Genomic DNA, 22,746 nt, shown 5'->3' on the forward strand with positions numbered 1-22,746 from the left:
GAGAGGTTAAATTAGAGCTTTGACTTCGTTAGCTAAAAGGGATAAAGTAGTGCTGTTTTCACGGGTCTGTTGATGATACTCCAATCGCTACTGTCAATGTATCTTCTACTCAATCATTGATACATGATTTTGTAGATTTTGAAATACCGTGCTAAAATCACTAATTCTACCAAAATGTAACCATCTATTCCCACCTCTACCAGATCCACCACATACGAAGCTTAAACGTTTTCTTCATCATTTGGGGAGGTAAACCGACAAAGTAAAGAGAAGTCAAATTATATGTGACACATCAGATGGAGGTATAAAATGTCCCCAAATACTAGAATTAATGCACTCGCCAAAAATATCAATGGTACGTAGAACATCACATCGATATCAAAGTAGTGTCCATTCTTCTTAAAAAATACCACGTTCTGGACCCATTCGAAATTACCTGCAAGACATTAAGATTACAAATGATTACCAAGATAAATAATGTATACTAAAAGGCCATTATTAAGGCCTGGTGGAAATTTATACATAACATCCACGTCGAGCGTATAAATGACAAGGGTATCCTAGCACAATATATGTTATATAGGGGGGGGGGGGGGGGGGGGGGGGGGCAGTAAACGCTACATAGTTTACAGGACGCCTATCATAATACGTAACGCTTGGAGATGCAAGCTGTCGAAACCAGTCAAACGAGCTGGCAGATGCTAATCAGCTAGCGCTATAGAAGTTCTAGACCCGGCTGACCAGATTCAGACACAGCTGACCAGCCAATAAACAATTAACTAAGTAAGTCAGCACATCAAAACTTGCATAATTTGACCAACATGTGAGAAGCCATTGTGATCAATTCCAAACTGGACAGACGGGTAGTGACATGCTTTCAAACGTGGACTGGAGGTCTCGGGTATAAGTGCAGGGGCATCTTGGCATAGTCATTCCTGCATTTCGCCTGAAAACATCTCTGTCTGTTTTTGAAGGTAAGTTACTTTTACTTATTACTTTGCCATTTCTGTTAAACGTGCTGTAAATAATTCTAACTTTGTTACTCTGCTGGTACAATGAACTTATGTTACAGTTAATCAAAAAGTATTGTTCAAAATCTACGATTTGGCTGCTATATGTTAATTTCATACAGTTCATCTAGAAATCAAATACTATACTGAATAATAGAGCGTCCCGGATAAGATACTAGCGTTAGTATTCTAGTCGTTTAAATATCAATCTAACATATTACGCCATTTTAGTTATGGAAGTCGTGGATGTTTATTAAACAATATGTTCAACGTGTATAACGTTTCTGTATCAAGTGACTTGGTGGTCAACGTGTTCTATTATCTGCATTTATAATTTTGGTCATGTTATTCGTCTCACTGTTTGTATTTTCACGGGAAACATTTCTTGTTTCAATATAATGAGTAGCATAGCATCGGCAGCTAAATGAATGTATTTAAAGATAACCAGTCTGTGACCGTATATGTCTAGAACACAATACACGAAAAGTAACACTGTTTCCGTAGCTAAATACGCACAGATTCGGCAATGCCTTTTAACTATTTATCACATAAGTGCATCCGCACTATCGTGAAGCGCCGGTTGATTTTGTGTTTCATATCGTAGAATACTCTATACAGATACAGGCAATTCAGTGGCAGTCTAGTAGATAAGAGTTACAATACAATATCCAGCATTTCTTATATAAACTGTTTCTCATGTTATAAGTTATTTACTTATAATTGGTAAACGTCAGAAGATTTTGATTAGTGTTAAAATGTTTAATCATCATCATCTTGAAGTAAGTGTCGACAGTTACCTCGTTAGAGTAAAAGCTACGGTTCAACGCACGCTTGGCCACCAGCCATTGTTCACGTGGTGCACGTACCGTGACGCCCGGCTTAAGCCCCAGGTATCTGTGCCGCAGTTACCCTGGTTACAACTATATAATCATTGTTATATTTTCAACAAGACACCAGAAAATATTTTACTATACTATAATGATGTAATTCATTATCATTCTTAATTATTGATTTCAATATCTTAATGCTGTACTATTTAATTGCTTATTATGATGTCTAAACTATGAAATAGAATGCTGAGATGATGTTGAATGTATGTTGTTGCCCTTTTGACGTCACATATAATAAAGATTCCTGCATTTCGCCTGAAAACCTCTGTCTGTTTTTGAAGGCGTGGAGATCCCGGAGTTAATTCCCCGTAACAATTCTAGGTATAAACGGTCCCCTAAAAAGGACGGTTTCAGTAATGTTTATATACTGATCCTCTTTGAAAACTCATCAACATGAATCCATGAGTGAGTTAATATTTAACGTCACATCGGCAATATTTCATGAATCCATGAAAATATCATGATAGTTGGCAAAGAACAACGAAAACACCCCCTGGTTAGAACTTAAAACGTCACGTTGTCCTCTGTTCCCGTCAACACCAAGAGCTGCATACTTTCCAACAGGACGCCGGAGCGTTTTCTATTCTCTTGGGAAATTATTTAATCAACGATTGAGTTATTAATTTAGATGTCATCATTGTTGTGTAGAGTGTCTTACTGTAGTCGGAAAGAATTAAACAGATTAGATGTGCTGTGCAAAATATTCATGGATGTTAAGTCAACAAAATCTTTTAAAACTGTAACATCTAGATAGATTCAAACGATTGTAGCTTATTACACTTGAAATTGAAAGCAATACAAAAAGGTATTTCGTACAATCGATGGTACAGAATCATATTTAGAATAATATTTGTCGATTTCTTTTAATATTAAAGACCCCTTTTCAGTTCAGTTACTCCATACCCACCATACCCACATAAATAATTGCCAGTTGGGGTGACAAGAACCAAGTGCATCTTCCTGAGGCAAGGTAGTTAAGTGACTATAAAAGTCCAGTTTCCACCCTTGCCGAACTAGGCTGGAATTTCTGGCATCTATCGCAGGGCCACCAGTGGCTATTACGAATTATGTCCCTTCTATTGACCAATCACATTTCACCTATCATATGCATATTACTTGCATTTGCTTTAAAAAATGGCGACTCCTAGTGAAGACAATAATCAAGATCTATATTGTAACAAAACGGATCTTCAAATGAATCAAATCACGTAAGCAGCTTGATAAAAAAACATGAAAATATTTGGAAAATATTTTTGTTGACGGTACACATGCTTTGCAAATCCTGCAATCGACCGAAATCTTCACGGCCGTTTACTAACGGGATATTGATATCGTTACGCGATTTTGATTGGACTATGCGTGGACTCGTTAGTCCAGCCAAAATATAGCTCCATAATTCCAGCCTTGTTCGGCAAGGGTGGAAACTGGACTTTTATAGTCAGTTAACTCCCTTGCCTCAGGAAGATGACCAAGATAGGTTTATATGCATGACATGCGATAAACAGCAGATTAACACTGGCAACAACAGGAAATAGATAACAAGTAGCATACAGATAATTGGAAGAAGTCAAAAGTACAGTAAGAATAACAAATAGCACACAGGTAATGAAGCCAGATGTAGAGTAAGGATAAGGATTACACGATTTGAACAGTTGTTACAAGCTGATTGGATACTTATTAAAAAAGTCTATTGTTTGATTAGATCTTCACAGGCAGACGAGATGTAATACCCTTGATCTCTGTTGATCAAGGTTTGTGGCGGCGGATTTCCAGAAATTGTCATCCATAAAGGTGTACGTTTTCTTACCAACTGCTGGAATGCCAATCAAACACTTGAAACATTGTATATATTATACATCATGTAGGCACTTACACAACAATGCGAGAAGCCTCCGCGGGAACTACCCAGAAAGTTTCAAGTTTCATTCATAGCTATATCTACTTTAATTTGGCTCCTCGGTTGAAACAGGAAAGCTGTTGAACAATCAGTCCCGACTAAAGGCTAATTCATTGTTTTTCATCATGACTTCTCTACAATTATTTACGCATTATTATATTGCTTAATTAACTTAAGGGGGCACGGGTGGCCCAGTCGTCTAAGGCGCCGCGATTCGCTGTGCAGAGTTGCGTCCCTTGGGCACGCCAGAAACCTATGATTTTGGGTTCGAATCCCGGTTCGCCCCGATTATGTTTCTAGGTTTGTCAGCACCATACCCGTGCGCATGGGTTTAACCGAAGTGGTAAACGTCTTAGACCTGCATCACTTCGGGCTTTCCTCCCACATTAAGCTGACACGCCGTGATATAACTGGAATACTGTTAAAAGCGGCGTTAAACCCAACTCACTCACCAATTAACTTAATTTCGCATTCAGTGACTGATTTCAAAACACAAGTTTTGGTGTAATCCACCAGTGTCCCAACTCTCATGTATCATAAAACACTTTTCGTCCTCGTGATCTAACGGTATAGCATGTCGGGCACAACCATCAGCCAATACATAACGGATGTTTCCAGGAAATATTTTATTTTGGTTCCTTTACCTAAAAGTGAATTTATTATGCTGACAATCTCACACAATGTGGTATCCTTATCGCACGTCATGTCAAAATGAAAACTTGACCTGTCCAACTCGTATAAATGACAGGACCAGTACACGTGATTCCGAAACGATGCTTAGTTACAATACAAAACAAGTTAACAATGGAATATATAATGCACTCATTGTGAACGTTTAATTAAGTATTATAGCTAAACTGCGTAGAATTATTATTAAAATTCCCGCATGTTATTAGAAATATGCGGGCCGCTGTAACTTGATAGCAGCCCGCAAACGACGGGCTGTTATCTAGTCGGTGTCTAGCCGGGAGAGCCACATTTCAGAAATGGCTATTGCCGGTAGAGCCACATTTTCAGCTGAGTGCATTTCACCTATTCTAGTGGGTAATTACTTAATCCGATTACTGATACCTTTATATGAGTGTCCCACATTTAAATTATTAAGCGTGGTGTTCTTTAGAGATACCTTTAAATGAGTGTCCCACATTTAAATTATTAAGCGTGGTGTTCTTTAGAGGTACCTTTAAATGAGTGTCCCACATTAGTTGGACTTTGAACGTGCAACTCACAATGCCGTGACTGATGTATTTCCTGGGACATTAGTTAGAGGGTGTTTCTTTCACTTCACCCAATGTTATTAAGCTTCTTGTTATGCAATTTAAACTATAATGTAATTCAGAGACATTACGCATGCCTGCACACTTTGACGAAAACAACTGCACATACACATGTGATGCAGTGAGGCTGCAACGTTCCCACAACTACTTGTGTGCAACGACTTCGGTATGTGCTACCCCCCAGAGATAACATTAACATACACACTTAAACTCACGATAAACTCATAGACACCAACAGGCATTTATCATGAAACATACAACTGCGCAGTTGGTGATCATGAAACGTAAACGATACCCAAAATTGTTTAAGCTGAAAACGCCCAGCCGACAGGTAGCAAACAAAGTAACGATTTAAGCTTATTTCTCAGAAAAAACACCTGTTTGTGCCAAACAGGACTGATTTACATTGTTAGGTAACGTATATACATACCAGGTTTGAGCCGAGAGCTGCCCCAAGCTGGGCCATGTTGCCGGGTCCCACAGATGCTCTATGCTGACGTGGTTGGTTGGTTTGTTGTTTAACGCCGCACTCAGCAATATTCCGGTCTGTAAATAATCGAATCTGGACCAGACAATCCAGGGATTAATATCATGAGCATCGATCCACGCCATTAGGATCGATGACATGCATCAACTAAGTCAGCGAGCCTGACCACCCGATCCCGTTAGTCGCCTCTTACGACAAGCATGGGTTGCTGAAGACCATTTCTACCCCGGATCTTCAGATGTGACATGTCTGGGACTTAGCTACTTACCGGGCCAGTCCAATGTCCGTATACCTTCTCGTCTGAGATAATCGATGGCGACCTTGGCACGATATGGTCTGGTATTGTCATCTTGCAGTTCAACATATCTGCCGATTTTTTCAAACGAATGGAACGACCGGACGTTTGGTCAACACATCGCTGGACTGTCAAATGTCTATTCACAATAACCAAATCACTTCGCCTGTCATGTGTGATACCGCCCCACACCATAACTCAACCACCCACAAACTGGTCAAGTTAAAGAATTGTGCCCTGGCATAACGCTCGCCACTTCGTCGCCAACAACGTGCTCTGCCATCTGTGAATGTATGTAAACATGTTGTAACGTCATGGGCGCACATCCCGTCCCTGGTGTTGCCAAGCCCACCCCACCCCCAATCTTTGCCGCCTATGGTAAGCTGTTTGGGTCACATCCTTCAAAGGACGCCTTGCATTCAGGCTGGTTGCATAAATCCGTTTTTTTAACGATAGCTGTTGAAATCCCATATTATGTTCTATCACGTCTCTATTTGTAAATCAGTAACCACCATTGTGAACTTTTTTCCTTTATATCATTTATTAATAAAGTCAAGATCGCGGTTTCTTAAAAAAAATATGTCTTTCCACATCACAGTTAATGATATTAAAAGTGAAAACAGTGTCGAAAAACGAATTCCTGTTTTCATGTGAAATATATGAGGAAGGTATTGGAAAATCCAAGATGGCTGTTACTGACGGTATACAGTCTCATATTAAGTCAGTAACAACCATCTTGGATTTTAATGACGGTATACGGATTTAAGTGGGGTCAGTAGGTCTGCTCTCTAATTGGTCAATCTCACTTTGAGGCATAATAAAGCTGTATATATATATATACACACACACACACACACACACACACACACACACACACACACTGGGTGTCAGTATACAACGTAGATATATATAGTGGTACATGTACACACATAGGTTGTCAACACATGAAACAAAGCTGTATATGGACAAGGGACAGATGTGTCAGTCAATAAACAATATTAAGGCATTTTGTAAATTGTCTAAATGAAACACATTTTACACACTGGCTGTAACATTTGTGTGTTTCTTTGTTGTTAAACGCCGAACTCGGCAATATTCCAACTATATGACGCACGATCTGTAGATAATCGAGTCTGGACCAGACAATCCAGTTGTCGATTTCATGAGTACTGATCCACGCAATTGGGATACAATGACATGCATCAGTTAAGTCAGCGAGCCTGACCACCCGATCCCGTTAGTCTCCTCTTACGACAGGGGGCACGGGTGGCCCAGTCGTCTAAGGCGCCGCGATTCGCTGTGCAGAGTTGCGTCCCTTGGACACGCCAGAAACCTATGATTGTGGGTTCGAATCCCGGTTCGCTCCGATTATGTTTCTAGGTTTGTCAGCACCATACCCGTGCTCGTGGGTTTCACCGAAGTGGTAAACGTCTGAGACCTGCATCACTTCGGGCTTTCCTCCCATATTAAGCTGACACGCCGTGATATAACTGGAATACTGTTAAAAGCGGCGTTAAACCCAACTCACTCACTCACTCACTCACTCACTCTTCTTACGACAAGCACAGTCGCCTTTTTCGACAAGCATGGAATGCTGAAGACCTATTCTACCCTGGATCTTCGCGTGTAACATGTATACTGGTACGTGTACATAGGGAGCCAGTATAGAACATAACAGGATGCGCAAGCGCCACAATAGCACGTCACTGAAAAGAGTGCTTCGTCAAAATCGCGGAACACCTATATCATTATCAGATTATGTCGTGCAAAAATAAGGTCATGTGACTTAAAGCTACCAAGAATTGGTTCATGTAAGCGAATCATGAACATATGGAGGGTTGTGCTTAAAATCATGTGTCCTAAATGTATACAAATGTGAAAGACAATTAACACAAATATTGCTGTTGCTGATTGACTGAGTTTCCGGGTAATCAACAAACAATGATCAGCCCACACAGTAGCATTGAATACCTCTCAACGAATGAAATTTCTTTCGTTTGTATAGAAAGATTAGAATGAAATTGATTTCTCTTCTTGCGCAAACCAGATACAAAGGGGAGTAACTCATGTATAGAGGGCGCTTGTATGGAGTATATACGTGACGTCATAGTGCGGTGAGTTCATTCTCGACTGCGTCTTGCCACAAAGCAAGCAGCTTCATTCCCGCCAATGTATGGAGTGTGAATTGAACATTCCGCCGAGATCAACCAAAAACTTGATAGCATTTTGTGACAGATGGTATCCAAAGAAGACATTGACAATGCAGTGGATGCTAAACGCACCGGTGTGCATGATGGTTGGAATAGAACTTCATTGGAACTGCAGAAAATTAAATCAGAGAAAGATTTCTTGTGGAAACGTGACGGCCATAACATACTTTAATGCTGACACTATAGACAATTTAAAGCAAATCAAACTTTTGACTATGGTAAAACTGATAATCTTCATTTCATTTCTCATTTGCCGCCACAAGGACTGGACGGCTCGGAGTCAGTATACTGTGTCTGAGTGGGGTATTCATGTTAAACTGCGGCATGGTATCTCAGTGGGCTAGCACTATAAATCGGCATCAGTCCGGACTAGTACAAGCAACCACACACACACACACACACACGTGCATGCACGTCGCTATATAAGTGCAATAATCTTGGACGCGACGTTAAACCCAATTTCACCTCACCTCATTTCATGAGATTTCATGCATCGGAAGAAGAAAAAAGCACATTAAACTAGCAGATACGTTAAAGCTGGATGGGAAACAGTGCGTCAATATGAGAACAATGAGCTGGCTGTCAGTTCCGACGATGAAGAATGTTCCGAGCTGAAGCCAGAGCCGTTGAGATGATTGAGAAGAAGCGATCCAAGTTTTGACAGTTTCTTCTCCGTATAGGAACCTACAGCGACTATTATCCAGTCTAGTTTTCCTGAGGCTGGTCCTCCAATTCCCCGAGGCTGCAGTTTGGTAATGGTGTTTCGTGTATACAACCGGCAAGATTATATCAGGAGATGTTTTTTGTTCGGGAGAGGCGGGATGCACTACAAAACATTGAAAAGGTACCCTGAGAACTGTCAGCGACATGCCGGCGATAGAGGGAGCCAGCCATGCATGGCAGTTTATGAGTTTATGTTACATATCAACCACGACTGCTGTTATTGTACTGTATGACTGAGCAGTGTTTTTGCTTGTTGTGATATTGTGTAACATGATCTATATTGTAATAAAACGGGCCTTACCTCGCGGAGTGCATTAAATCACATTTGCAAAATATCTGTGGACGCCCAGTTGGCGGTAGACATGCCTTGCAAACCTTTTAGTCATGAGTTACAACATCTGAGCGGCAGTTTCTCGAGGATGACAGAATCGGAGTTGTTCAGGAGGATTGATTCTATACCCCAGATTTCACTATTATATAGGATTACTGGCTCGATTAATGTTTTGAATAATTTGCAAGCAAGCGCTTTAGGTATATCTTGGTTACAAATGGTAGACTGAAGCTTGTGTTGGCCCTAAGGCCTTTTTCAAGCGAGATATAGCACTATTTTAAAGTTTACCAACTGCTTCAAATGTAATTCCTAATTTAAAAAAAATAAATTTTTGACATCATTTATTCATGTTTATTGTCGACGATTTTACATGGCCCTGTACATTGCCACGTGGACTTGCATACCAGGTTTTATATTTGGGTTTGAGTTGCTTAAAGCAATAATACTCATCTAATTATTCAGTACACATTAAATTTTTTCTGCAAGATTAACATTGTTATACTGTAGTACTTTGTATTGTATTTCTAGTTCTCTTTTAAATATTCTAAAAAGGCAATCGGTTTCAGTTACTTTACATCTGTACACAATATACTTTGCTAGCAGTAGAAAATAATTAATCAAAGTACACTCCTCTGTGCCTCCTTCTATACCATACAATACAATACAATATCTCTGTAATTATCATAAATCTGATTATATACATTAACCTTCGCCCACTTAAAGAATTCTATCCAAAAGGGTAATACATTTGAACAGTAAAACATGTAATGTCTAACAGTATCTATACTACCACAATGTTCACATACATTACTTTCTTTAATGTTAATTCTATTTAAATACTGATAACAAGGAATGATTGAGTGTAGAATTTTGAATTGCAGTTGCTTATACTTGTTTCCAATTCTCATGTCCTTTAAAATTTTCCATTTAAAAACATCTTCATTAGCAACTTGGAACACTTATGGATTGTATTATACCAAAATTTACTTTTACAAGGTGTGTCAGCAAGTCTGATTCCTTTAACTTCAGGATGTGGTTCAATTTCTATAGGACCCGCGTTTTGGAAACTAAACATGTTCTGCCCTATTGCTTTCCTAATAGCATTGATATACCTACTATATTGTCTTGTTGTTATGTCAATTCCATATTTCCTAGCAATTGTTTCGCGTTGAAAGAAATCCCCATTCTTTTTAAGTAATTGCCTTATATAAATAATGCCCGTATCTTTCCATTTCGCATCAAATATACTTTTTCGATTGATTAAGATATTTTTGTTATTCCAAATTATTTCATTATAGATGTCATCTTCTCTTTTTGCAAGAAAGGTCTTCCACAAGGATAAAATTTCTTTATAGAATAATGGGATTTTTAATTTTAATTTGAACACTTGGAAGGTACAGTTAAGTAAGAATTCAAGCGAACCAGTGCTTATAAAATAATGTGCAATAGGAACTGACCAGATCTTCTTAGAGAAATACTTGGTGAGCCAAACTAGTTTTAACGCTGCGTTAAAGGTATCAAAATCTAGAGCGTTAATGCCACCTTCTTGTTTTTGGATTAACCGATGTCTTGATACTTTTTCTGACTTGCTGTTCCAAATAAAGGTAAACAGTTCTCTATTGATTATTTTGATTATTTTTGGTGAAAAGGAAACACAACTTGATGGACTAACCTAGAAATTCCTTCAGATTTGCTTAAAAGACAACGTCCATATATTGTTAAATTTGTACTTTTCCAGATTTTTAAACGTCTTTTAATATTTTCTAAAGGTCTTTCAATATTTTCCTCGTGACACACCGTATCATTTACATCTATCATTACGCCAAGAAACTTATATCTAGAAATTTTCTTTATGCCAAAAGGAGGAATAAAAATTGTCTTTTCTCAGTGACATTACGACTGATTTATCTAAATTCAGTTTTAAGCCGCTGTAGGCACTTTGATTTAAATAAAATTCCAGAGTTTTCTTGACCGATTCTATATCTCTTAAAATGGGAGCCGAATCATCTGCATAATATATTCCTTTCGTTTCTTTTTCTCCAAATATTAGGCCCTTAATGTTTTAATCTTTTCGAAACTTTGTATTTATTAACTCTGCACAGATTAAAAAGATAGGACTTAGGGGACACCCCTGTCTGGTACCCCTGAGGTTTCCAAACCAACCTGTTGTCTGACCATCATTTAATACACATGATGAAATATCAGTATAACACAAATTCACTAAATTAATAAATTCATCTGGAAAACCAAACTTCTTTAGAGCTGCATCTATCTGCTCGCCCGATTGAATCCAATTGCAAGCGGAGACAAGATTATCTCCCTTACCCAAACATGATCGTTGCTCAGAAATGTTCAAATCTATCTTCAGTAAATCATGAAATTAAAGCGAGCATGACATTTATGCAAAAAATCGTCAGTCCCTCTGATTTATTGTAATGTTTCATTTCATCATGATAAAAAAGTTATAAGGTTACCACGTTGAAAATGGAAACGATCGTTTAACAAAAACAACAAAATGTATTCACCCAGTCGGTGTCTAGCCGGGAGCGCCACATTTCAGAAATGGCTATTGCCGGTAGGGCCACATCCTATCAGTCAGCCTTACAGTGATATAACTGCACCTAAAACAATCAAGTTCGCTAAAGTATTCCACATTGTGGGTGGACGAACAGGAGCACTTTGAGTTTGACAGGTGTCATCAACTGGTCAAGTAACATCACGGTTTGTATATTCACGTTGATTGGACAGTCTAGACTGGCGCCAACTAATCATGACGGCGTCTTCAGGACAGAACAGAACTTTATTTCTCCCAGGTTTAGGCTAACGTGGCCAAAAAATGGCAAACATATCCCAAAAAATCCAAATGGAAAAATAACCTTGACAAATTTTGGAATGGTGATATTTCCATGTTTTTGATTGTTTGGAATGGATGATATTTTGTCCAGTGTGAAATTCAAGTTTCAGACACGTGGTTGCATTTTGCTCCTGTGTGAGATTCCCCTTCCAATAGAGGTTGAAAATCAGCCTTGGTGAGGAGAAAGTTAACGAACGCTGAAAGATGGCAAGTGATAGGCATGAAAAATGCTGGCATGTCATGCAGGCCATTGCAAGACAAATGGGTCGTCATCACAGTGTTATGACTCGTTTGATTGTCAAACATGGTCAAACCAATGATGGCACAATGACAGGCATAGGTCTGGTATGCCAAGAAAGACCTCTAACGGAGAGGATAAACGTCTTTTCAGGAAAGTCAGACGAAATCCATTAACCACTTCAACAGATTTAAGACTGCAGTGGATTACCCATCAGAGACTCTCGACGATGACCGTAAGGCGTCGCCTCAGAGCGGCTGGTTATAACCAGTAAAACCAGTAAAACGTCCTCGACTGACTGAGAGGCACATGAGGAATCGTCCGATATGGTGTCGTGCCCGTAGCCGATGGAACTTGGCCACCTGGAGAAGGATCCATTGGTCTGACGAGTGTCGAATGCTGCTACGTTGACTTGGTTGATGCATGTCATCGTATCCCAATTGTGTGGATCGATGTTCATGGTGTCAATCACTGGATTGTCTGGTTCAGACTCGATTATTTACAGACCGCCGTCATATAGCTGGAATATTGCTGAGTGCGGCGTTAAGCAACAAATAAATAAACAACCAAAACTGAGGGATATATTAAACAATAAAACAGCCTTGTCACTATCCCCCGCCATTGGGCACATTAGATTTTTGTTTGTTCATATAGTAGTGACTATAAAGTATAAAAAAGAGTCGTATAAAGCCTTAACAAGAGATCGGCACTTGGGCCGCTTTATGTCATCAGAAAAAATGATTAAGTGTGTAATTAATAGACACAAAAGACCCCTTCTCAAGAAAACATAGGTCAGTCTTGATAAGTATCTATCAGAAAAGCTAACTTAAGTAGTTTCTGAAAAAAATGTGTCCCCATTGCAGACCCTATGCACCATGTTAAATAACATGGATCAAGGACCGTAACTCTGTAAAACAAATAATTGACGGGACCAATTTTCCAAATCAGTCTCATAGATACGTTTGTAATTTCCGCAGTTTCTGAGAAAACTATTCTGACCTGCATTCTGTTTGTATAGATGACAATCACGGCGCAAGGGCAATAACTCTATAAAAAATATAATTTCGAACTCAAACTTGTAATTTCAGTTGATACTGGGTATCCACCATTGTCTATTAACATTAATTGGTAAATATAGGTACATATCAAAATACGGTCCCATGATAAACATGATGATTTGAAAAAAGTACAACAGTATTTTCAAAATTATCATAAAACCAACACAACAGTCCACTCTCTTACCAATGAAAGCGTATCAAAACAGCAATACCACCACTATATTGCCCGCACTTATAAGTCTTGGGGAGGAAACAGCTTAAGAAAACCGGAAGTCCGAGAATTCATTGGAACGTCCCACAGAACGAGATCAAGTTTAATTGTTCACAAAAGCCTGGAATCATATTTTCGAAGTCCATCCATATTCCACGAGAGAATATCAAACGCTGGGCCGTGGCCGTCACATCACTTACCAGAATTGTCCACATTGAGTTGCCTCCCCTGTTCCGTGTTGCTTCCGGGTACAAACAAATCACTCAATGAATGATCGCAAAAAGAGGGCCTTGCATGCATCACGATGAGCACCGCCTCCCATAGATGCCTTTCTCACACAGTTGTCTTGTCGGTCGGTCGTACAAATATATACCTGTTCTTCAACAATAATATTGTTAACACGCATTTTCTGTGGTTTCCCGCTATCTCTGGCTTCTTGAAAGTAGGGGCGGTCGGGTAGCCTAATGGTTAAAGCGTTCGCTCGTCACGCCGAAGACCCGGGTTCGATTCCCGACATGGGTACAATGTGTGAAGCCCATTTCTGGTGTCCCCCGCCGTGATATTGCTGGAATATTGCTAAAAGCGGCGTAAAACCATACTCACTCACTCACCCTTCTTGAAAGTAGGCCGATAATGCACGTCTATCGCCCCGGATTGCCTGTGGCAAATCCTCAATTCGCAGATCTCGCTTGCCTCTTGGATTATTAGGGTTAGTTGTGTTTGGGCAGGGTAGCTTACCCCCAATACTATTCTTAACCCTTGGATCCACCTCCGATCAGGCACCCCTTTGCGATTATAAGGGTTAATTTTGAGGTATGGTGTGGATTAGCTATATCTTTTAACGAATTCATCCAATGTAATTTGAGGAAACTCGGTACCATGTTTAACATAACTATGTCATTTGCCTTTCTCCACATGTAGACTCTGCAACCAGAGTGTCTGCTCAGATAGGGGAAGGTCTTGGGTTTGATCCCCGGCCCCGTCATTCCAAAAGATGTTAAAAGATGGTAATTGTTGTTACACTGACTGGCGCTCAGCATTAAGTTTAGCTTACCCACCATTGACTGCAAAGCTTTTCGAGCGACTTTGTGCTTAATAGCAAAGCATGTATGATCGTGGTGATTCTTTTCTCGTGGTATTCTGACCTGCATTCTGTTTGTATAGATTTCAAGCCCTAGGAAAGTTAAACAAGAGTTTCATTCCCAATGGGTACACCAAAGTCCGGGAACTGAGGCCTTTATCCAGGTTACCACCGAAATCTTTAATCCCTGCAGTGCCGCCTGTAAGAAAATCATCAAGGTTACACATAAGCTGCTTTTTTTGCCACTTTTGCTGAACACACAATTGCAAAAAGGTACTGAATGTTTCAAACACTGAGCATGATGACGAGCAGCCAAATGGCAAGTATTTATCAAAGTAATATTTATCTCTAAATGACAAATCAAGTAAAGATTCTTTTGATTTTCATAAGTACCTGACTTTATTGAAATAAGAAAACAGATAAATGGGCTATCGCTGCAGTAGACTTTGATGACTCTGAAAAGGATGACACAATATCACCTTCTCCTGCAGAATTAGGCACCATAAATTATAATCATTCTAAAACAAAATGACAACAGCCATGGACATCATCCTTAAAAGGACGCCTTCTATTACAAGTATATCTAATTGTCTCCACATTTTTGTAAATGACATTTTTGCAAAGTGTACTGTTTGTAATCACCTTGAAAATGTGGCTCATTTATAATATTAACAGAATTACACACACACACACACACCCCCCCCCCCCCCCCCCCCCGACCCCCCCCCCCCCCCCCCCCCAAAAAAAAAAAAATTAAAAAAATGTAAATCAACATAAAGTAATGGTGGAGTCTATTACAGTTGAGTGAGTGAGTTAAAATTTAACGTCGCATCGGTATTATTTCAGCCATGTAGCGACTATTACAGTTGACCTCTTATTGGCTAGCCTATTATGTTTCAGGAATATCATTCGCCATGGCATGCAGAATGTCATTCTTATAATGTTATATCAAAGCGTGTGGAAGCTTTTTCTTCTTTATAACATTTCTAGGAATTTAGCAAACCTTTATCATAGGCACAGTATAAATGAGCCTAAAAACCCCATACCTACAGTCAGTCAGTCAGACAAACCTAGCAACTCAAAATTCTGAGAGTGAACAGGCATTATCCTGAAACTTGATTTGCACATCCAATTTTGCAAACAGTGCATTTGGACCTAGTTGGTGCACCACACAGAACATGTAATGCTTCACTGTCAATGTGGTCGTTGATTGTTCTGCCATGTTGATACGAAATGTGATGTATATGAAAATCATCAGTCACATCCAGGACTGATAGTTACCCGTTGTATTTTTGGGACGAGAATGATAGGTGAAACTTGTATGTTCGGCAGAGGCTGCACATCAAAAGGACTTGCGACTCAATCTCTTCAAGTCTACTTCCTTCTTCATTTTGGCTCGTCACGATATGGCTGAGATACTACCGATGTTACGTTAAATATTAACTCACTCACTTCTTCAACTTGGCAGCTACTAGTGGGGGCCACTATATTCTAGTCGAAAACCTGATCCAAACATTGTAATAAATGGCACGAACATGGTAAGACTGCTTGTACAGTTGCCAGTGCGAATTAGATCTAGCAGACATGAGCGGAGTTGGGCCAGTGCTTTTAGCATGAGTTGGCTGTGAAGAGTTAAATTGTTTGGCCTACGACACCACTTTACGGAAAAGCAAGAACGGGCTGGATGTGGTTACCTGCATTTGGAGCATTTATGAGTAAACTTGACCTGATCTGGAGCACCTTGACCTGTTGTAGAAACGACGTGCGTTGACTGTAAAGTCATGCCTCCTGCTGAAATGTCCTCTTGGACATGGGGTAGAGCCGGTGTCTTGTGCTTCAACTACAGTTCCTCGTTGATCCTCTCTTAATCCTGAATCAGGTCTCGTGTCATCCGTTACCCAAACTGCTAGTGGTGGTTTGACCAGCCATAGCCCCTGCAGCAGACTGCAGCATTGTTGTGTTCCCATGTATGCCAACATGCCTTATATGGTCGGCTGAAAAGTATATTTTACCACATTAATACTCATGTAAATACTCATGTTAATGTGAGAAGCATAGATCTATGCTAAATATCTTAGCATTTGTCTGCTTGGCCGGCAAAAACGCAGATTACCTGACAAATCCATTTCCACCTTAAACGAATCGTTATTGTCATGCGACTGTTTCTTGGCAACAATGAAGTCAAATACACACTCACCTCTCCATACTTTCTCGCATAACACTTGCCGGACGTGAAAACAACACCCAGGATTTCCTTTTCCACCACCGACGGCATTCTCCCTTGATTAAATGTCCTCAGACCAGTTACGTTTAAAGAAAGTCTGCTGATCCAACTGACCTATCAGTCGCTGATCTCCCTGGCTGGACTGCTGGCTCCGTCCTGGGAGTCTTGATGAGGCGGTGGTTTCTGACAGCACGTCCTTTGGGTGGGATGGTTAAATCGAAAGCCATACTTGTAACGAAACGACAGAGGGACGTAAAAGATCGTGAAATGAGTGTTGTAGCAGTGCATGCAGGAAAGCAAGTGTAGCCGCTGGCACATGTTACATCACAAGATGACATAGCAACACCCTGACCATGCCCGAAGAAAGCAGATTTAGACTGGAGATGATAGAATTATCTAAGAAACTGTGGTGACGCACCTCGGATGAAGGTATTTAGCTGTACTAATTAATAACAGTAGTTACAAGCCTGATACTAAAAGTTAATATGTGCTCAGGATCAATTTTCAAATAAGTACAATTTTCAGAGAAGTACATCGTACCCATGACAATTGGACAGAATATATGTGGGCCATCTACACAAGGATGAGAGATGGCAGTGAGGCATGAGAGGAGCAAATATCTAAACTTTCACAATATTACAAAAGACAAAAAGCTGAAGGAAGGAAGCATTTGGCATATGAAAGTAGGGCACTTGTACAGCAAGCATCAGCTCAAAGGGGTGATTACTTGAAAGACGACCTGAGAAAATCCGGGTTGGAATAGGTCTTCAGCAACCCATGCTTGCTGTAAAAGGCGACTATGCTTGTCATAAGAGGCGACTAACGGGATCGGGTGATGCGTGTCATCGATCCCAATTGCGTGGATCAGTGCTCATGATATTAATCACTGGATTGTCTGTTCCAGACTCGATTTGTTTTTGCAGACCGCCGTCATATATGGAACATTGCTGAGTGTGGGTTAAACAACAAACAAACAAGAATTCAAGTGTCATTTGCACGGTTCTATCGTGTTTTGTTTGCACCAAAATTGACCCCAAGTGTCGTAGCTTTTGGCACAGATGTTGTGCCATTAAGTTAACGTACCGATGAGCATGGACACTTGGGGTTGTGGATTTCTGCACCACAGGCCCTTGTGTCGTTGCTTAAAGGGGCATTTACCGCACTCTGAGTGGGCGGAGCTTATACGAGTGATCCTACAGGTCAATATGACGTCATGATAACACACACATTGGCGCCCCTATCCATTTCGACAAAGGCTACTTCCGGTCTGACGATATCGTTGAGAAAACAGTGCTCCTGTGCCCACTTCTCATATATTCTCCATACAGGTTTCAGATAGGTATGTAAGATTTTTCACATTAAGCTCTCGATCTTTGGAAACGAGCCAAATATGACAAACAGGAGTTCGGTTTTGAAAAGCGACATTGGTCTGTATTTGAAGTAGGGGAAGCGAGGCAAAAATGTAGGTTTCCTTTTAGGGTGATGTGGTGAAAACGAGCGTAGTTTTCAAGGAACAACAAGACATGAAATTGATAGCATGATTTATACTTTTCCACCCCGATTGTCAGTTCATTGCGTTTAGCAGCGACAGCACACCGATATTTTGAATTAGTCGTACTATGATTGCTGAATAGGTTTATGCATATTTTTCAGATCGCTTGTATCACTCACAAGAGGCCCCAGTTCAACTTGAATGTACACTCGGAATGGGAAGGGAGGGAACTCTTGTCAGACTTCGTAAAGCGAAGATAGGCCCTTTCGAGTACTATTTTAATTATGTATCAGATTTTTGTTTCATATCTGGATATCATTATGAATTGATATTCATATGCTGTACGTTAAGCTGTGCATGGTGCACTTCTGCAGTCGAGAACAGCGATGGGGTCCTACAGACAAGACACTGGCGTGATGTAGGGTCCTGATCCCATATTATTAATGGCGTGTGTGTGTGGCGGGGGAGCGGGGGTCTATCCCCACCAATAATTTGTTTATTTCATCGTGTTGATATTTCCAGGACTTTCGAGATACCATTTCTACTCATACATATGTGTGGTATATTAGTTAAAGTAAATATAATATTATAGAACTTCATCTGCATGATGTCTTTCGTCGTAAGATTATCTTTGCACCCAAATATTTTCACCAGTTTAAACATAAGAATTTCTTGAAAAATGGATATATTTTGAGCGATAGGTAAATATGAATTGTCTGCGCAAGAGAATAACCAGTCGAGATGTTCACAGATTTACATATAATGATACTCGACAGCAATGTCATATCAGGGCATGAAACTCCCCAAAATTTCAGCCAGACCACAGGACTGGCTAGCTGAAATACTTGCCAGCCCTGACCAAAACCTGCCTGCCCACTATAATCATATGTTTCTCAGGATAAGCTAACGGGGTTTCTTTTTGGTTACATTTTATCATTCATCTTTACATGTGAATTAATGCTTATCATCGGTAAATATTTAGAATATTTTCACATATGAAATATAACCCGACCGTCGGGCAGGGGGATTTGAAAATCTGGCAGCCCGAGTTGAAATCAACCCGTCTCGGACGGTCGGGCAGGCAGGTATTTCGGGTATACCACTGGTCATATATGTACAGAAGAATGGACATGTCCTTTCAACTAATTGTATTTTTGACCAGCGACCTTTTTCTTTCAATTGGTAGCCTGTGACAAGTCAATCTAAACTGTAATAGTGGCATGTGGTATCTTTCTGGTAACTTATCCGCGTAAAATTCTGTTTTAATTTCATATTTGATAAGCTTCGAGAATCTAGATTTTGTGGATGCCTCCATATCAACGTGCCATTGTTGGATGAACTGATCCTCCACGGGCGTCTTCATCATACATTTAAAAGACGTTGGTATGCATGGATATTTATTTATTCAGAAAAACATTGTATCCTGTTTTGAAAGAATTGCAACCGGGCGCAGCTTCGCTCAATTACCGCGCTATAGCGCTTCCGCTGTCTCGCCTTGGCGATCCAACCCCTATATCGATCTCAGGGAACTGATACGCCTTGGCGATCCAACCCCCATTTACGATCTCAGGGAACTGACCCGACTTGGCGATCCAACCCCCATTTTCGATCTCAGGGAACTGACACGCCTTGGCGATCCAACCCCCATTTACGATCTCAGGGAACTGACCCGACTTGGCGATCCAACCCCCATTTTCGATCTCAGGGAACTGACACGCCTTGGCGATCCAACAATCCTTGTCGATCTTCGAGTGCTGACACCCCTTTCCGATTCTTAGGGTTAGCCTGGATAGGGCTAGGGTTAGTAATAAATTCGTACCTTTTCACAGTGTTTCCGATAATCCACTGAGGATAATCTTGGTATGGTCCGTGTTAACACGTTTCGTCTCTCGATTTCTTACTCATTTTGATAGACAATGCCAGGCGTGGCTTCCTAAATAAGATGAATGGAGAGGGTATGGCATCAGTTACACGTATCAAGTAATAATTCATACATAATAGAAGGGTTTTCGAGGGATTAGTTTTTTCGAGAAAGCAATCATTTTACTCATTACAGTTTTGTAAAGTAGTGTACGTCCCATTTCTGCATACAAGAACAACATAATAATTATAATGTGGAGTAATCTTTTGGATAGGTAAAAAGGTTCCCCCCAAAATCAAGTTCCATTATAGTGCAGTTTTCAAAATGTTCGGTTTATTAACCATAACTTATCATGGGATTATCATTCCGTCAAATACATTTTACTGGCAGCTTATAGAAAGGTTATGTAATCTATCTTTGGTCAAAATGAAAAGCATTGCCTTTTATGCTTTCTCACACATTAATTGCTTGGTGGAATGTACATGCCTTTTAAAAGTTTCTCCTAGGTATATATATTCATTCACATTTTCTAAAACAACGTTATTTATAGTAAACATTGTGAAATAATCCCCCTTTGTTCCATCAAATATGAAAATTTTACATTTGTCAATATTTATTCTGAGCTTCAATTTATAACAAAACTCATCTAATGTACACCGACGTCTTTGAAAGTCATTCTTATTTGTTGCTAAAAGAACAGAATAATCAGGCTATGGAAATGCATATAACTCAGTATACACACTCCAAGATGCATCATCAATAAAAAATTCCATCACAATTCTTTTAGTTAGAAAATCCTTACGATCACTGAGGAATAAAGAAAATAACAAAAGCGACAGTTTTCACCCTGTCGCACACCTCTACGACATGGAAAAAAGTCTGTGGGTATCCCTTTGCTTGAATTACAAGATTGTATATTGCTGTACATTGAGTTATTATTTTAAGACATTTAATCCCATATTTTATTTTAAGACATTTAATCCCATATTTTTTAAGGTTTTTGCCATAATCCCGGTCTCCAGACATTGTCGAATACTGTTTCAAAATCAATAAACGTACAGAATAACGTTTTCTTTTGTGTTTTCAAAATATGAATAAAACTGTACAGATTGGAGATATGATCACTCGTAGAAAATCCCTTCCGGAATCCAACTTAAATTCTGAGTTTTGGTGTAATCGAGAAACGAAGTCTGTTGTTGAAGACATATGTAAATAATAATTGCTCAGACGTGTAATGGGTCCATAATTCTTTGGGTAATTAAAATCTAATTTATTTTTATAAATGGGTCATATAGTACCATTTAACCAAGATTTTGGGTGACAACACGATTTTATTACATACAGCTGTGCATATACTTATCATAATACCAGTTGTACTTTTTATATACTCATTAATTATATTGTCCCACCAACTGGCTTTCTTATTTTATTTTTTTAGTTCGATTTCCGACAAGGGTACAATGTGCGAAGCCCATTTCCGGTGGCCCCCGCCGTGATATTGCTGGAATATTGCTAAAAGCGGCGTAAAACCATACTCACTCACTCACTCTTATTTTAAAAAATCATTAACAGCAAAAGAAAGTAAAATGTAAAGTAGTTTGTAAAATCAGGCGATACTATTTTCGGTTTCAGGCCACATACCTGAGGAACTACACAGGTAAGTTCACAGAGAGTCAGTAAGTTTTTTTTGTTGAGCGTTGTTTCTTTATAGCGTTATAGCGGTGCAGGTCAGTGTGACATCGTTGACAATGCTAGTCAGAATAAACCAGTCGACCATTGATAAACGGTTGACCTCTAACCAGCTTAGCCTTTTCTCCGTTGTCCTTGGCACGTCTGAAGATGGGGAGTAACTGCTTCCTCCGTTCGTTCATCATTCTAGGGAGTTGTTCGTTGTCATTAGCCCCCTTCAACTCCTTGGGTACTGCATATCACACTTACTCTCTCAAGCAAGCGCGCTGTAATGTGACGAGGGTGGCCCAGGCGATGAGGCCCTCAACGGTGTACTTGATCGAACACAATTACATTTCTAATATTTAGGATATCTTTGATGAACTCCTTTAATTTAGTTTCTTTGCCTTTGTCCCTCTCTTCTGCGATACCACTGAAGATCAAATTGTTCCTCATCAGTGGTTTAACGAGCTCTTCTAAAGTGTCCTCCCGTTCCTGTGATACTGAGTCTATACTAGCCTGTCACATACAGACCCTGAAACAAATATAGCCAACACAGCCAATGCAAGTCTATAATATTTGGCAAGTCTAGATTACTGCAGTTTCAGGGTCTGTACACATCTCCACAAGCGAGGACAGAGCTTGTAATTATCAGTTAATCTCTAGCTGCCATAAGTGTATAGTATAAGCACATGGTGAGCTTCCCCCACCACCCCACACTGAGCCAAGACCTCCAGCTCCTTCACTGGAGCCTGCCACTCTGGCCAGACAAGGTGTGTAAATTACATTGGAGCCCAGGTGACATATATGCATATATGTGCCACTATTAATAAACCAATAACAGCTAAGGAAATTCTCACTTGTATAAAACATTTCAAAACAAACAAAAGTCTAGGAGAAGATAGCATAAGTAATGAACTTTTAAAATCAATATCTTGT

General features: G+C 39.8%; 1 protein-coding gene across 9 annotated transcripts in view; it reads left to right on the forward strand.

Annotated features, from left to right (window-relative positions):
• The first annotated feature begins 870 nt into the window (after positions 1-870).
• Positions 871-22,746, forward strand: part of LOC124135859 (arsenite methyltransferase-like) — a 37,550-nt gene continuing 15,674 nt past the window's right edge. The window contains exons 1-3 of one of the 9 annotated variants that reach the window (XM_048381760.1): positions 18,015-18,125; positions 18,440-18,548; positions 21,772-21,815. The gene's annotated coding sequence lies outside the window, so the exon portion shown is untranslated. Of the gene's footprint in view, positions 975-17,998; positions 18,126-18,439; positions 18,549-19,560; positions 19,662-21,771; positions 21,816-22,746 lie in introns of those variants that run through there. The other 8 variants (XM_046501493.2, XM_046501497.2, XM_046501498.2 and 5 more) reach the window with 8 other exon arrangements.

The sequence above is a fragment of the Haliotis rufescens genome, unplaced genomic scaffold, assembly GCF_023055435.1.
Source record: "Haliotis rufescens isolate VD_foot unplaced genomic scaffold, xgHalRufe1.0.p SCAF_4, whole genome shotgun sequence".
In the NCBI taxonomy this organism is placed as follows: Eukaryota; Metazoa; Mollusca; class Gastropoda; order Lepetellida; family Haliotidae; genus Haliotis; species Haliotis rufescens.